The following is a 16,879-nucleotide window of genomic DNA, read 5'->3' as shown; positions in this document are numbered from 1 at the left end:
CGTACAAGTGCATGTGCAATGACGTTATCCGCACTAACCGGAGGACACAAGCTCCAACAAACTCCCACTTGTCCGTACAAGTGTATGTGCGATAACCGATTCTCATATTCATTTAAAATCTCTCCCACTCAATGTAAAACAATTTGCTGATCCGGATCCACAAAGGTCGTATTTTACAATCGATCTGTATCTAGAGTGGTTTCCCCGACTAGAGAGTAACTTAACCGATAAAACGAATCCGTATCCGAGCATGGCCATGCATTTCGATTCTGACTCCTCGAGTGGCCCTGAGAAATATCGAGTACCCGATAAAGGCTGAATATTTCCTTCAACTCGACTCCTTCCGATCTAAGCAAGCATGAAATGACCCAGAAACAATCTACTTGGCCCCTGTTACGGATGACCGTGAGAAAGAAACCAAAGTCACCCAAAATCTGCCGTAGTCTCAAGAGACAGTCGATAGTCAAGAGATTCGACTCTTAGAATCACTATGGAGGTCCTATCCACGACCGGGCAACGAATGTTATAAAACATTTAGGACTCCACGTCGATGTCACAATAGTGTCCTACGAAATATCCGTATAAATCGCCTCGTGATTGGTCACCAACCGGTTGACTTATGGCTCGTTGAACCCACCATCAACCAACGTCACGAGAATAATTGCCGAGTTATCGGCTCATGTGGGCAAATAAGGACTAACAAGATATGATGTTTGTTCGATTCACTTTGTGATGTTCAAAATTGTCGTACAATTCCACATGAAAAACAAAATATATATATAAAATATCAAAACGATGATGTTGTATAGAGTACAAAAGCGAATGAATCTGATCCATCAAAGAGTACTACAACTTAGGAACACGTTTTATTCCCATGGAATTGACGTGCCCTTCATGCTTATCTTGTCGTAATGCTTTAGTGAGAGGATCTGCTATGTTATTGTCTGTAGCAATCTTTTCTATCACTACTTCCTTTTGCTCCACGTAATCCCTGATTAGATGAGCTTTCCGTTGTACATGTCTAGATTTGTTGCTAGACTTTGGCTCCTTAGCTTGGAAGATGGCACCATTATTGTCGCAATAGATGGTGATCGGGTCATTCGAACTAGGCACTACAGAGAGCCCATGTAAGAATTGACGCATCCATATCGCTTCCTTTGTTGCTTCGTACGCGGCATAGTACTCGGACTCGGTCGTAGAATCTGCTGTAACAGTTTTTGTTTCGAACTCTTCCAAATTGACGGCAGCGCCATTAAGAGTAAAAACGAATCCAGACCGAGATTTCGAGTCATCTCGATCCGTTTGGAAGCTAGCATCTGCAGAATCGGTTGCGCATAGCGTTTGAGAGCCTCCATAAGTCAATGCCCAATCTTTAGTCCTCCGTAGGTACTTAAGAATGTTCTTGACAGCCACCAATGTGGTTCACCCGGATGCTTTGTTGGAATCGACTTGTCATACTCAATGCATATGCCACGTCCGGACGTGTGCATATCATGGCATACATGATTGATCCTATAGCCGAAGCATAAGGAATCCGCGTCATGCGCTCTTTCTCTTCCGGTGTCTCGGTGCCCGAGACCGCTCGGATGTACCCCTGGAGACATAGGGAAGGAACCCCTTCTTGGAGTTAGTCATACTTGAATCTCTCTAGGACTTTGTCTATGTAAGACTCCCCGATCGAGAGATAACATCCGTCGTGATCTATCTCGATAGATACGGATGCCTAGAATTCTCTCGTGCCTCTCCCGGATCTTTCATCCGGAAATGGTTTTTCAACCATACTTTCACCGAAGTTAAGAGAGGTATGTCATTCCCAATCGGGAGTATGTCGTCAACATACAATATTAGGAAGACAATCTTGCTCCCACTCGACTTGATATATAGACATGGTTCCTCGACCGATCGAGTGAATCCATTGTCTTTTATCACTTGGTCGAAGCGATGATTCCAACTCCTTGATGCTTGCTTAAGTCCATAAATGGAACGCTTAAGCTTGCACACTTTCTTAGGATGTGTTGGATCGATGAAACCTTCGGGTTGTACCATGTACAACTCTTCCTCCAAAAAGCCGTTTAAGAAGGCGGTTTTCACATCCATTTGCCAAATTTCATAGTCGTGAAAAGCGGCAATCGCTAAGATAATCCGAATGGAACGCAAAGATAACTACGGGTGCAAAAATCTCATCGTAGTGCAAACCTGGCACTTGGGTGAAACCTTTTGCAACTAGTCGTGCTTTGTAGATATCTTGCCGACCTTCCACAGAATGCTTTATCTTGTAAAGCCATTTGCATTGAAGGGGACGAACCTTAGCGGGTAAGTCAACAAGATCCCACACGTTGTTCTCATACATGGAGTCCATCTCGGATTGCATGGCCTCAAGCCATAGCTTTGAGTCGAATCGGGTCATGGCACCTTTATAGGTTGCGGGTTCACTACTCGTTAAGAGTAGAACGTCATCTATGTCATGTTCCTCGACCATACCGATGTATCTGTCCGGAGGAATAGAGACTCTTCCCGACCTTCTTGGTTCCTCAGGAATGTTCACCGCAGCCGGGATTGAAGGAATAGGTTCCTCCAATGGTTGCTCGGTGTTTGGTTCTGGAATCTCCGACAAGTCGAAGGTTCTATCACTCTTTGCATTCTCGAGAAATTCCTTCTCTAAGAATGTCGCACTAGCCGCAACAAAAACACGTTGTTCGGTTGGCGAATAGAAGTAATGACCACGTGATCCTTTAGGATAACCTATAAAGTATGTCTTGACCGATCGCGGGCCGAGCTTATCTTCAAGTCTCCACTTGACATAAGCCTCGCAGCCCCAAACCCGTATAAAGGACAAGTTAGGGACCGTTCCCTTCCATAGTTCATATGGAGTCTTGTCAACAACTTTAGACGGACTTCGGTTAAGTATTAGAGCGGCTGACAAAAGAGCATAACCCCATAATGAATCCGGTAAAACCGTGTGACTCATCATGGATCGAACCATATCAAGTAGTGTTCGATTTCTCCGTTCGGACACACCATTCAGCCGAGGTGTTCCAGGTGGAGTTAATCGTAGGGCAATCCCACAATCCTTTAGGTGTTGATCAAACTCGTGAGAAAGATACTCGCCACCACGATCCGAACGTAGTGTTTTAATCTTTCTACCTAATAGGTTCAGTACCCTATTTTGGTATTCCTTGAATTTCTCAAAGGATTCACTTTTGTGCTTCATTAAGTAGACATAGCCATATCTACTCAAATCGTCCGTGAAAGTGATGAAATACCTATAGCCTTCTCGTGCGGTGATTGACATAGGACCACATACATCCGTGTGTATGAGCCCTAATAGGTCGCAGCCGCGCATTCCAACACCTTTGAAGGAAATACGAGTCATCTTACCGATGAGACATGATTCACACGTGCCAAATGATTGAAAATCAAAGGCCGAGATAGCTCCATGTTTGATGAGTCGTTTTTTTTACGCGTTTCTCATTAATGTGTCCCATACGGCGATTACCATAGATACGTTTGATCTTTGTCACCAACCTTTAACTTTTTATTCATTACGTGTAATATTTCCGAGGTCCGATCTAAAACATAAATTCCGTTCATGGAAACCGCCTTGTAAATCATATCGTGTAATGAGAAAATGCAAGCATTGTTTTCTATTACAAATGAAAAACCAAGTTTATCAAGCGCAGAAACTGAAATAATGTTTTTGGAAAGACTAGGTACATAATAGCAGTCATATAATGACAACTCAAATCCGCTTGGAAGTCGGATCACATATGTCCCCTTGGAGATGGCAAACTACTCTTGCTCCATTCCCAACACGCAGTCCACCTCACCCTTTACGAGGGGTTCGATGTTTCGGAGCCCCCGCACATGATTACACAGATGAGAACCACAACCAGGATCAAGTACCCAAGTTCCGTAACTTGCGTGGTTAATCTCAATCATATGAATAAAAGTAGAAGAGAGAGAAGACATACCAACAGGTTTAACACGACCTGCCTTTAAGTCCTCATGATAAACAGGGCATGTGCGTCTCCAATGCCCAGTCTTGTGGCAATGATGGCATTCCATGTTTTCACTCTTGCTCTTTGTCATGCCCGATGAGTTGCTCGCCTCACCAGACCACTCTTACCTGAACCCGACTTCTTGAACTTCGCCTTACCTCTTTCGTTAGGTTTGCACGGAGCTTTGCCCTTACCTTTCCCTTTGTTTGACACAACGAGAACATCCCGTTTTCGAGCTCCCACCGAACTTCATGTCCTTCTCGGTGCATACGAGGAGGGAGTGCAATTCATGGGGAGTTTTCTTCAAATCATTCATATAGTAATTCGCTCTGAATTGCGAATAACCATCGTGGAGTGAATGAAGAATACGGTCGATAACAATGTTCTCACCGATGTTACGATTAAAGGTCTCCGGTTTCTCGACATTCTCAATCATGCCGAGAATGTGTGGGCTAACCGTTGGCCCTTTTCGAGTCTCGCATCAAAGAAGCGAGTGGTATGCTCATAGGTCACGATTCTCGGTGCTTTCGAGAATTCCTTAGTGAGCGTGGTGAAAATCTTGTTTGCACCTTGGGCTATGAAGCGTTTCTGCAAATTGGGTTCCATTGCAAAAATAAGTACGTTCTTTACCGCACCAGCTTCTAAAGCGAAATCGTTATACTCGTTGATTTCGTTAATTCCACCGTGGGGCCTGGTTTAACGGCATGGGCTCAAGCAGATATCCGAGCTTCCGTCGGCGGCGGCAAAGATTCCGTAATGCTTTGCCTCCCGATCCGCGAAGTTGGATCCGTCATTCTTCGATCGGGTAGACCGATTCATCCGACTCATGAAGATCCTAAGCCAGGACTCACGGTCCAATGTGGCACTTGGCATTGGGTTATCACTTGAACCACCATTTGTTGTTAAGCGGTTAAAATCGTGATCTACACTGAAAAAGAAAGAAAAACAAAACGAAATAAGCAACTCATCGAGGTGATTTAAGTCTATTTAAAAATCATTTTAAACATGTAGACTCTTGCACTTGCATAATTGATCTCCCTCAAGAAAGATACAAGTGATCCCAAGACTCAATTTCTGTAAATTGATAAGCCAACTGTTTAGCTAATTCTTCCGGAAGAACTCTTGGTCGATAGATTTCTGTAAATCCTATCTATAGTCCACCATAGTCACAGGATCGTACGAGTGACCATGGTGTTGAGATAAAATAGGTCAATCGGTTCCAACTTACCCGACGTAGAAGGGGTCATAGTATGCCTACCGACGAAGAAGGGACTCATTGGAGTTTGACCTATAAAGACCGTTCTCAATTTTAGTTTATACGAGGAAGATCCCATCAACTTAATTGTAATTCATTTTAAGTGAACGAATAACTAGCGTCTGCGTGAATGAATCAATTTAGATGATGGCTTAGCATGATCGTGTGACATACGAATGTCAATGAAAACTAACTCGTGACCTCTATATGTGTCAGTTTTCATGCAATAATTAGGTGGTTTGGTTTTTAGGCGGAATATGATGCAAATTATCGTTGCGAAAAATAAATAAAAGAATGCAATACGTAAATAAAAGGTCCTAGTGTGGCCTATCCTAGTAAAAGAACATAATACAACTTTGGAATCCACCGTTGGACCCGAAAAGCTTGTCTTGATGTTCCATCTTGATCCATGTAGCGGGAGTGAGCATCTGGTCTCCATCTTTGGTCTTCTCAAAAATTACAATTAAAATTACAAAATATAAACCTATTTACATTCTAATTAAAAACTGTAATTACAAGTGAAAAATCCAAAACGGAGATACAAGATCTCAAAATACAACCAAGACCGTGTTCCATCATTACGGTAACACGTTCTACTAAGGCCACACTAAGTTACAACTGATTGCAAAATTAAATACGTAATTAAAATGGCATTCACGGCATTCAACAAAACGATAAATAAAAATGCATCAACTAAAAACAAATTCATTCGTGACATAATTCCGTAATTATGTTAAATTTATCCAAACCACCTTTTAATGATTAAAATTCATGTGATAAAACCGCTTCTATCATTTAATTTTAATCTATTATAATCCGTTACTTTAAATATAATTTAAAATAACTTAATGGTACGTGTGTGAACCGTTTCACAATCATAGCGAGTGTACTATATCCGGATAAAGTACATATTGAAGCCAAAAGAAAATTTAAATCAAAAGAGACAAATTTTCAAAGTCATAAAGATAAATCCCTCGATCCAGGGACACAAGTGCTCGATCGAGGGACAGAGGGCTCGATCGACGATCTCAAGTCGATCGAGAGGTATGCCAATCAGGAGGTGCTCGATCGACTAATCATGAGGTCGATCGAGTACCTATATCAAAAAAGTCTCGCTTTCGATCGAGTACGAGGACAACTCGATCGAGCGGAGGGGTTTTGAAAATGGGTCGATCGAGTACAAAGAAGGACTCGATCGAGCAAAAAGTTTTGAGATGCGGTCGATCGAGTACAACAGGGACTCGATCGATCAAAAACAAGATAGAACAAAGACTCGATCGAGTAGAAATACGCTCGATCGAATGCTAAAGAGGCTGTAACTTCAAAAACCCTCGTGAAAACATATTTTCGAGACAAAATCAATTGTAATTTTGATCAAAACCGCATCAAAACAATTTTAACAATTGACAAAAACTTGACATGTTGCTATAATCTCCGTATAAAATAACAACATGTAAAAACAACATGAAATTTGAAACAAAACAGCAACAAGAGCAACCGTGTAAACAAGACACGGTTCCCAAAGCAACCAAAAAAAACGCAGCAAATAAAAAAATTTCTGCCGAGTTAAAAAAATGGCTGCCGAGACAAAATTTTTTAACCAAAATACATCGTTTCAACGACGTTTTATGAAAAACACATGAAAAATTCACGTGGCCTCGCTCTGATACCACTTGTGGGTTAATATCCGTATACTACCCTTAAATTGCAGGACTATAACGTAAATTTAAACATGCAATTTATAGTCATAAAACGATAAAGACAATAGAAACGATAAGTGTATAGAAATCAACCTCGGGTCCTTTAAATTGTGGCGTAAAGAACAAAATCTAAGCGATTTCCTCCTAACCGTTGCACCCAAGACTTTGTCCGAGATATGCCCTTGTGCTAGAACAGTGTTCTCCGATTGCCTTGCAATATAGGGAGAACTGATGTGGGTTTTGCTTGAGATGTGAGATCTCGGTTTCTACAGAGAAGAATGCTCTTCGAAACCCTAAATTTTTAGCAAGAATGAATTATGTTAGACAAGAGGAGAAAGCTCTCCTTTTGTCTTGGTGATTCTCGGCCAAACCGAGTGAGAGGAGCCCGTATGGGCTTTTCAATTTCTCTTCACTTAAACTCGCGGTCCGGTCCATCACTCGCTAAGTGTATATGACGTGGTCGATTATAAACTCATTATCGGTTATCGGAAATTAAGGCATCAGCTAATAATTCGGGTTAGCTGAATTATTAATACGTGTCCGACAAAACAGTATTGTATAATTATTTTAATATACATTTAATTAAATATAAATCACGTATATTTAATTTTACGAATTAACTGGTTAATTCGCCTTAGCCCATGATATTTAATCCGTATTAAATATAATATCTCAACATCACATATTTGACTAATTACTTAGTCAAATAACTCGACTAACCGGTTAGTCAATTTTGGCATCTACATGAAAGTATTTTCATACCGTCACATCTCTCGAACGTATCCTATAGGTGTGACTTTTAGGGACCAGTTGATCACCGCCATCTGTATGACAATAACGTCAAACTTATCTAGCAAGCCAACCGTTATTGATAAACGTGGATCAACTGATAATAATACCAAAGTATGCCCTTTGATCCTTTTAGAGGTTTATAAGTCCTTGCACTAACTGTTAAGGACACCAACCCCAACACACATTGCAACAATCCCATTGCCCACTTCAACTTTTCTACACATACATCAAAACACGTATCACCCTAATAATAGATACACACAACAATCGTCACCAAGCAATCAACGACTCTCACTAACTACCCTTTTCCGTGTCTGGCTTAAGCCCGATGGGGCCATGATTTTGGAATGAGGGCGCCTACTCAACCAAAATCTAGCATCGGCTGGGGCTCCCAACGTACATACACCAGGTTCATTTTAATTGACACCCTATATTCATTAGATTCATTGGTTCAGGTTCCAAAATCGTCGGCTCTGATACCACTTTATAACACCCTCGTACACCAGAACGCCTTACGAAGGACCATCCCAGTGTATGGCGGTGTCACCATCTCGGTCTCCCGAGGAAGTAGATCAAATTAGACAATGAAAGAACTATTATAAATGTTTATATACATATATTATATAAAACGACTCGATACAACGTCTTTATAATCAAGATACAACCATAACACTCATGACACTGCTTCTCTAGACTGGTAGCATGATGACTCGATCCCTCCAAGCCTAGCCGCTATCATCAACAAAACCTGCTAAGCCAACTGCTCACCATCCCCGAATGGATCACCGCAGGTTTCACAAAACAACAACAACGGGGTCAGTACTGACTAATCAAATGTAAGACAGTAACAATATAAACAGCTGATCATCCTCTATCCCAGTCTCATGACCGTACACAGTTACCGACTACACCCCGAAGGGTATAGCCCTGCCAGATTACCCATCGCAACAGGTAATCCTCGCCGCCAGTGGGTGACCGCAGCCCATCCCACCTAGTCCAGCTCATCACACGAGCGACTAATAATCCCTGTCCCTTAATGTGCACATCCCCTCCCGTGACGGGTTCCACGGAGGGCGAACTAGGGTGTGAAGCCACTCCCGCAAGTGACTCCACCACAATCACACACACCGCATCACAGCTGTCACAACACCACAACCGTCACAGCACAACCACGCCAATACCGTCACCACAACACCCACCTCCGATGATCAGCAGATAACAACAATTATAAAACATATGCAATCTCAATCAATTAACAGTACTGAGTAGGAGAAACCCTACCTCATCGCAAAGCATGCAAGACTCCCATTTACAGCCACGCACGATTCCAATAAGCATCCTAACAATGATAATCATCTCCTATTACACAACTATACTCAAAGTATTACTCAAAAGAACATAAGACAGAAACTCACCTAACATCACACATCGATGATGACATAGACGGCCACCACCCACGTCATCCTCCCTCTGCGAATCCCGACATTCCCATGGTGGAGGTTTAAGCTAACTCCATTAGAGTGTGAGGATATGGGGTTATGGGGGAGAGAGATAGGCTAGGGTTAGAGAAGGAGGAACTGTCGAATAAATGAGAAATGAAATGAATCTCGCGAACTTGCGCTTATAATAACGTGTCGACAGCAGCCATACTCGGTCGATTACAAGAGTACTCGGCCGTGTAGGGTTAGATCCGTATAAAACCCTCTCTTTATAGGATTATAACGCAAAATTCATATGTAGTTTATAGTCATAAAACGAAAATAACAATGAAACGATAAAGATTAGAAATAACCTTCGGTCCTAGTGCAATAAGGCAATGAGAGATCAAATTAGACCTCCTCCTAAACGATGCACCCAAGATAGTCCGAGATATGCCCTTGTGCTAGATCAAATCCTCTAATTGCCTTTGCAATATTGAGAGGATAGTTTTTTGTGATTTGTGTTGGATGTGAGATCCGAATTTCGGGAGGCACAATTCCCAAAACCCTAATGATTTTTAGCAAATGATGATTAGGTTAGAAGGGAGGAGAAACCCTCCCTTTTGTGCTCCCTCACTCGGCAAAACCGAAACCCACCAAGGGGAAGTGGGCTTCCACTTCCTCTTGGTTTTAAATCGTGGTCCGGTCCAAAATGCGCTAAGTGTATATGACACGGTCGATTATAAACTCATTATCGGTTATCGGAAATCAAGGCATCAACTAATAATACGGGTTAGTCAATTATTAATACGTGTCCGACAAAACAGTATTGTATAATTATATTCAATATACATTAATCAAATATAAAACGCTTATATTTAATTTTACGAATTAACTGGTTAATTCGCCTTAGCTCATGATATTTAATCCGTATTAAATATAATATCTCAACATTACGTTTTGACTAAATATTAGTCAAATAACTCAGACTAACTGGTTAGTCAAAATTGGCATCTACATGACTGTATTTTCATACTGTCACGTCTCTCAAACGTATCCTATAGGTGTGACTTTTAGGGACCAGTTGATCACCGCCATCTGTATGACAATAACGTCAAACTTATCTAGCAAGCCAACCGTTATTGATAAACGTGGATCAACTGATTATGATACAAAGTATACCCTTTGATCCTTTTAGAGGTTTATAAGTCCTTGCACTAACTGTTAAGGACACCAACCCCAACAAGCTCCCACTTGTCCGTACAAGTGTATGTGCAATGACGTTATCCGCACTAACTGGAGGACACAAGCTCCAACAAACTCCCACTTGTCCGTACAAGTGTATGTGCGATAACCGATTCTCATATTCATTTAAAATTTCTCCCACTCAATGTAAAACAATTTGCAGATCCGGATCCACAAAGGTCGTATTTTACAATCGATCCGGATCTACAAAGTGGTTTCCCCGACTAGAGAGTAACTTAACCGATAAAACGAATCCGTATCCGAGCATGGCCATGCATTTCGATTCTGACTCCTCGAGTGGCCCTGAGAAATATCGAGTACCCGATAAAGGCTGAATATTTCCTTCAACTCGAACTCCTTCCGATCTAAGCACAAAGCATGAAATGACCCGAAACAATCTACTTGGCCCCCGTTACGGATGACCGTGAGAAAGAAACCAAAGTCACCCAAAATCTGCCTTAGTCTCAAGAGACAGTTGATAGTCAAAAGAATCGACTCTTAGGATCACCATGGAGGTCCTATCCACGACCGGGCACCGAATGTTATAAAACATTTAGGACTCCACGTCGTTGTCACAATTGTGTCCTACGAAATATCCGTATAAATCGCCTCGTGATTGGTCGACAACCCGTTGACTTATGGCTAGTTGAACCCACCATCAACCAACGTCACAAAATAATTGCCGAGTTATCACTCATGTGGGCAATTAAGGACCAAAAATATAATGTTTGTTCGGTTCACTTTGTGGTGTTCAAAATTTGTCGTACAAATCCACATGAAAAACAATATATATATAAAAATATCAAAACGATGATGTTGTATAGAGTACAAAAGCGAATGAATCTAATCCATAAAAGAGTACTACAACTTAGGAACACGTTTAATTCCCATGGAATTAACGTGCCCTTCATGCTTATCTTGTCGTAATGCTTTAGTGAGAGGATCTGCTATGTTATCATCTGTAGCAATCTTTTCTATCACTACTGCCTTTTGCTCCACGTAATCCCGGATTAGATGAGCTTTCCGTTGTACATGTCTAGACTTGTTGCTAGACTTTGGCTCCTTAGCTTGGAAGATGGCACCACTATTGTCGCAATAGATGGTGATCGGGTCATTCGAACTAGGCACTACGGATAGTCCATGTAAGAATTGACGCATCCATATCGCTTCCTTTGTAGCTTCAGACGCGGCATAGTACTCGGACTTACGGTCGTAGAATCTCTTAATCGCTTGTTTGCTTGGAACTCTTCCAGCTGACTGCAGCGCCATTAAGAGTAAAAACGAATCCAGACTGAGATTTCGAGTCATCTCGATCCGTTTGGAAGCTAGCATCTGCGTAACCCGTTGCGCATAGCTTTTGCGGGCCTCCATAAGTCAATGCCCAATCTTTAGTCCTCCGTAGGTACTTAAGAATGTTCTTGACAGCCAACCAATGTGATTCACCTGGATGCTGTTGGAATCGACTTGTCATACTCAATGCATATGCCACGTCAGGACGTGTGCATATCATGGCATACATGATTGATCCTATAGCCGAAGCATAAGGAATCCGTGTCATGCGCTCTTTCTCTTTCGGTGTCTCTGGTGCCTGAGACTTGCTCAAATGCACCCCTGGAGACATGGGAAGGAACCCCTTCTTGGAGTTAGTCATGCTAAATCTCTCTAGGACTTTGTCTATGTAAGACTCCTGACTGAGAGATAGCATCCGTCGTGATCTATCTCGATAGATACGGATGCCTAGAATTCTTTGTGCCTCTCCCAGATCTTTCATCTGGAAATGGTTTTTCAACCATACTTTCACCGAAGTTAAGAGAGGTATGTCATTCCCAATCAGGAGTATGTCGTCAACATACAATATTAGGAAGACAATCTTGCTCCCACTCGACTTGATATATAGACATGGTTCCTCGACCGATCGAGTAAATCCATTTTCTTTTATCACTTGGTCGAAGCGATGATTCCAACTCCTTGATGCTTGCTTAAGTCCATAAATGGAACGCTTAAGCTTGCACACTTTCTTAGGATGTGCTGGATCGATGAAACCTTCGGGTTGTACCATGTACAACTCTTCCTCCAAAAAACCGTTTAAGAAGGCGGTTTTCACGTCCATTTGCCAAATTTCATAGTCATGAAAAGCGGCAATCGCTAAGATAATCCGAATGGAACGCAGCATGACTACGGGTGCAAAAATCTCATCGTAGTGCAAACCTGGCACTTGGGTGAAACCTTTAGCAACTAGTCGTGCTTTGTAGATATCTTGTTGACCTTCCACAGAATGCTTTATCTTGTAAAGCCATTTGCATTGAAGGGGACGAACCTTAGCAGGTAAGTCAACTAGATCCCACACGTTGTTCTCATACATGGAGTCCATCTCGGATTGCATGGCCTCAAGCCATAGCTTTGAGTCGAATCGGTCATGGCACCTTTATAGGTTGCGGGTTCACTACTCGTTAAGAGTAGAATGTCATCTATGTCATGTTCCTCGACCATACCAATGTATCTGTCCGGAGGAATAGAGACTCTTCCCGACCTCCTAGGTTCCTCAGGAATATTTACCGCAGCCGGGATTGAAGGAATAGGTTCCTCCAATAGTTGCTCGGTATTTGGTTCTGGAATCTCCGACAGGTCGAAGGTTCTATCACTCTTTGCATTCTCGAGAAATTCCTTCTCTAAGAATGTCGCACTAGCCGCGACAAAAACACGTTGTTCGGTTGGCGAATAGAAGTAATGACCACGTATTCCTTTAGGATAACCTATAAAGTATGTCTTGACCGATCGCGGGCCGAGCTTATCTTCAGGTCTCCACTTGACATAAGCCTCGCAGCCCCAAACCCGTATAAAGGACAAGTTAGGGACCGTTCCCTTCCATAGTTCATATGGAGTCTTGTCAACAGCTTTAGACGGACTTCGGTTAAGTATTAGAGCAAATGACAAAGAGCATAACCCCATAATGAATCGGGTAAAACCGTGTGACTCATCATGGATCGAACCATATCAAGTAGTGTTCGATTTCTCCGTTCGGACACACCATTCACCGAGGTGTTCCGGTGGAGTTAACGTAGGGCGATCCCACGCCTTTAAGGTGTTGATCAAACTCGTGAGAAAGATACTCGCCACCACGATCTGAACGTAGAGTTTTTATCTTTCTACCAAGTAGGTTCTGTACCCTATTTTGGTATTCTTTGAATTTCTCAAAGGATTCACTTTTGTGCTTCATTAAGTAGACATAGCCATATCTACTTAAATCATCCGTGAAAGTGATGAAATACCTATAGCCTTCTCGTGCGGTGATTGACATAGGACCACATACATCCGTGTGTATGAGCCCTAATAGGTCAGCAGCGCGCATTCCAACACCTTTGAAGGAAATACGAGTCATCTTACCGTTGAGACATGATTCACACGTGCCAAATGATTGAAAATCAAAGGCCGAGATAGCTCCATTTTTAATGAGCTGTTTTACGCGTTTCTCATTAATGTGTCCCATGCGGCAGTGCCATAGATATGTTTGATCTTTATCACCTACTTTTAACTTTTTATTCATTACGTGTAATATTTCGGTCGTCTGATCTAAAACACAAATTCCGTTCAAGGAGACTGCCTTGCCATAAATCATATTGTGTAAAGAGAAAATGCAAGCATTATTTTCTATTACAAATGAAAAACCAAGTTTGTCAAGTGCGAAACCGAAATAATGTTTTTCGAAAGACTAGGAACATAATAGCAATCATATAATGATAACTCAAATCCGCTAGGAAGCTGGATCACATATGTCCCCTTTGAGATGGCAGCCACTCTTGCTCCATTCCCAACACGCAGGTCAACCTCACCCTTTACGAGAGGCTCGAGATTTCGGAGGCCCTGCACATGATTACACAGATGAGAACCACAACCAGTATCTAGTACCCAAGTTCCGTAACTTGCATGGTTAATCTCAATCATATGAATAAAATTAGAAGGAGAAGACATACCAACAGGTTTAACGCGACCCGCTTTTATGTCCTCATGATAAACAGGACATGTCCGCCTCCAATGCCCAGTCTTGTGGCAGTGATGGCATTCCATGTTTTCGGTTTTGCTCTTTGTCGCGCCTGATGAGTTGCTCGACTCACCAGGCCCACTCTTACCAGGACCCGACTTCTTAAACTTCGGTTTACCTACTGCTAGGTTTGTCTGAGCTTTGCCCTTACCCTTTCCTTTATTTGACACAACGAGAACATCCTGTTTCATGCTCCCACTGAACTTCATGTCCTTCTCGGTCTGTACGAGGAGGGAGTGCAGTTTATGTGGAGTTTTCTTCAAATCATTCATATAGTAATTCGCTCTAAATTGCGAATAACCATCGTGGAGTGAGTGAAGAATACGGTCGATGACAAAATTCTCGCTGATGTTACAGTTAAAGGTCTCCAGTTTCTCGACATTCTCGATCATGCTGAGAATGTGTGGGCTAACCGGTTGGCCCTTCTGGAGTCTCGCATCAAAGAAGCGAGTGGTATGCTCATAGGTCACGATTCTCGGTGCTTTCGAGAATTCCTTAGTGAGCGTGGTGAAAATCTTGTTTGCACCATGAGCTATGAAGCGTTTCTGCAAATTGGATTCCATTGCAAAAATAAGTACGTTCTTTACCGCACCCGCTTCCATGGCGAAATCGTTATACTTGTCGATTTCGTTAATTTCAGCCGTGGGGCCTGGGTTTGGTGGGATGGGCTCAATCAGATATTTGAGCTTCCCATCAGCAATGGCGAGATTCCGTAATGCCGCCTCCCGATCCGTGAAGTTTGATCCATCATTCTTCAGTCGAGTAGACTGATTCATCTGATCCATGAAGATCCGAAGCCAGGACTCACGGTCCAATGTGACACTTGGCATTGGGTTATCAGCAGAACCAGCCATTTGTTATTTGCAGTTTAAAGAACGTGATCTACACTGAAAAAGAAAGAAAAACAAAACGAAATAAGCAACTCATCGAGGTGATTTAAGTCTATTTTAAAATTCATTTTTAAACATGTAGACTCTCGCACTTGCATAATTGATCTCCCTCAAGAATGATACAAGTGATCCCAAGACTCAATTTCTGTAAACTGATAAGCCAACTGTTTAGCTAATTCTTCCGGAAGAACTCTTGGTCGATAGATTTCTGTAAATCCTATCTATAGTCCACCACAGTCACAGGATCGTACGAGGGTTTTATACGGATCTAACCCTACAGGCCGAGTAGGCTCTACTCGGTCGGGTATGGTGATACTCGGCCGAGTATCCTCAGCTAGGTCGAGGAAGCAACCCTATAACCTCCTGATACAAGTCTGAACCCTCACCATTCATCCCTAAGGTCTGTTTGGTCAACATTAACGGTCAACAATGCTCCTAAATATCCCGGGTGTTACAGCCCGGGTTCGGTACCACGGGTGTGTCCTGAGTACCTTGGTTACTGACTGCGGTCCGGCGGTTTGGTGGCGGTCTTGCAATGCCGTCAACGAGTTTGTTGTGATGAAATTGTGTAACTTGATAAATTGCATTGTGCATCATCATTCCATTGTATAATCATCTTAGGCTTTTACATTCATATGTTAGAAATGAACATTTGTATTATTGGAGCTAACCAAAGTATTTTAAAATATCTGTGGTGAACCATATGATGATTTTTGCTCATATAGGAAGCAGTGGCTTGACAGGTTTACATGTGCATATTGCCTTGGAGGCTTGGGAGCAGTCTTCGCCGTAGTTGTCACCACTTTTGTTGACTTGCTTTTTGACACTTCATTAGACTCCACTTTCATTCAATTTGGTTGTATTATTGGGATTGTTTTTGAATCCCTTAACTTGTAACTTAATTATTTAACTACAACTTATTTATGCTAATTCGCTTTATTTCGTTTGTTCACACTACAAACTTGGGAAACCAAGTAATGTGACATCCCCATGGGTTAGGATGGCCTAAGGGAAGGCGTTCCGACTTATGAGGGTGTTACAAAACACCTCATATTATAAAGTTATTACTTTCAGTTTGTCTTACTTAGGACCTTTAATAATCTAATTTTATTTTCAGCTCTATTTTAATCGGTTGTAAGAGTCATCTTCAGTAGAACGGTCTTAAACAATAAATGGCATACCACAATGGTCACTTTCTTAACATAATATGATGACTGTTTATCATAAAATAGACATTTTTTTTATTTGTCGCACTGTACAATGATTACATAATCACTATTGTTCTTATACAAGGAAGTGTATAATTAAAGTAAATTGATAAATAGTACCAATATTTAAGGACCCTTTTTTATAAACAGTGCCAACATAATCAATAATTCATATTCAGTACGAAAATATTAACTTTTATCTACTAATTGTACCAAGTCGCCTTCTTACTCCAGTTTTTTTTTTCCCTACTTTACTGGTGCTTTCATCTAAGAGAGGGAGTTTGGAAGTGGGTGAGTTGAGATTTGTACTTAAATGATGGTTTTTTGGACTTTT

The sequence above is a fragment of the Silene latifolia genome, chromosome 9 (genome assembly GCF_048544455.1).
Source record: "Silene latifolia isolate original U9 population chromosome 9, ASM4854445v1, whole genome shotgun sequence".
Lineage (NCBI taxonomy): Eukaryota > Viridiplantae > Streptophyta > Magnoliopsida > Caryophyllales > Caryophyllaceae > Silene > Silene latifolia.
The sequence above is the reverse complement of the archived record's forward strand: the minus strand, read 5'-3'. Positions refer to the sequence as shown.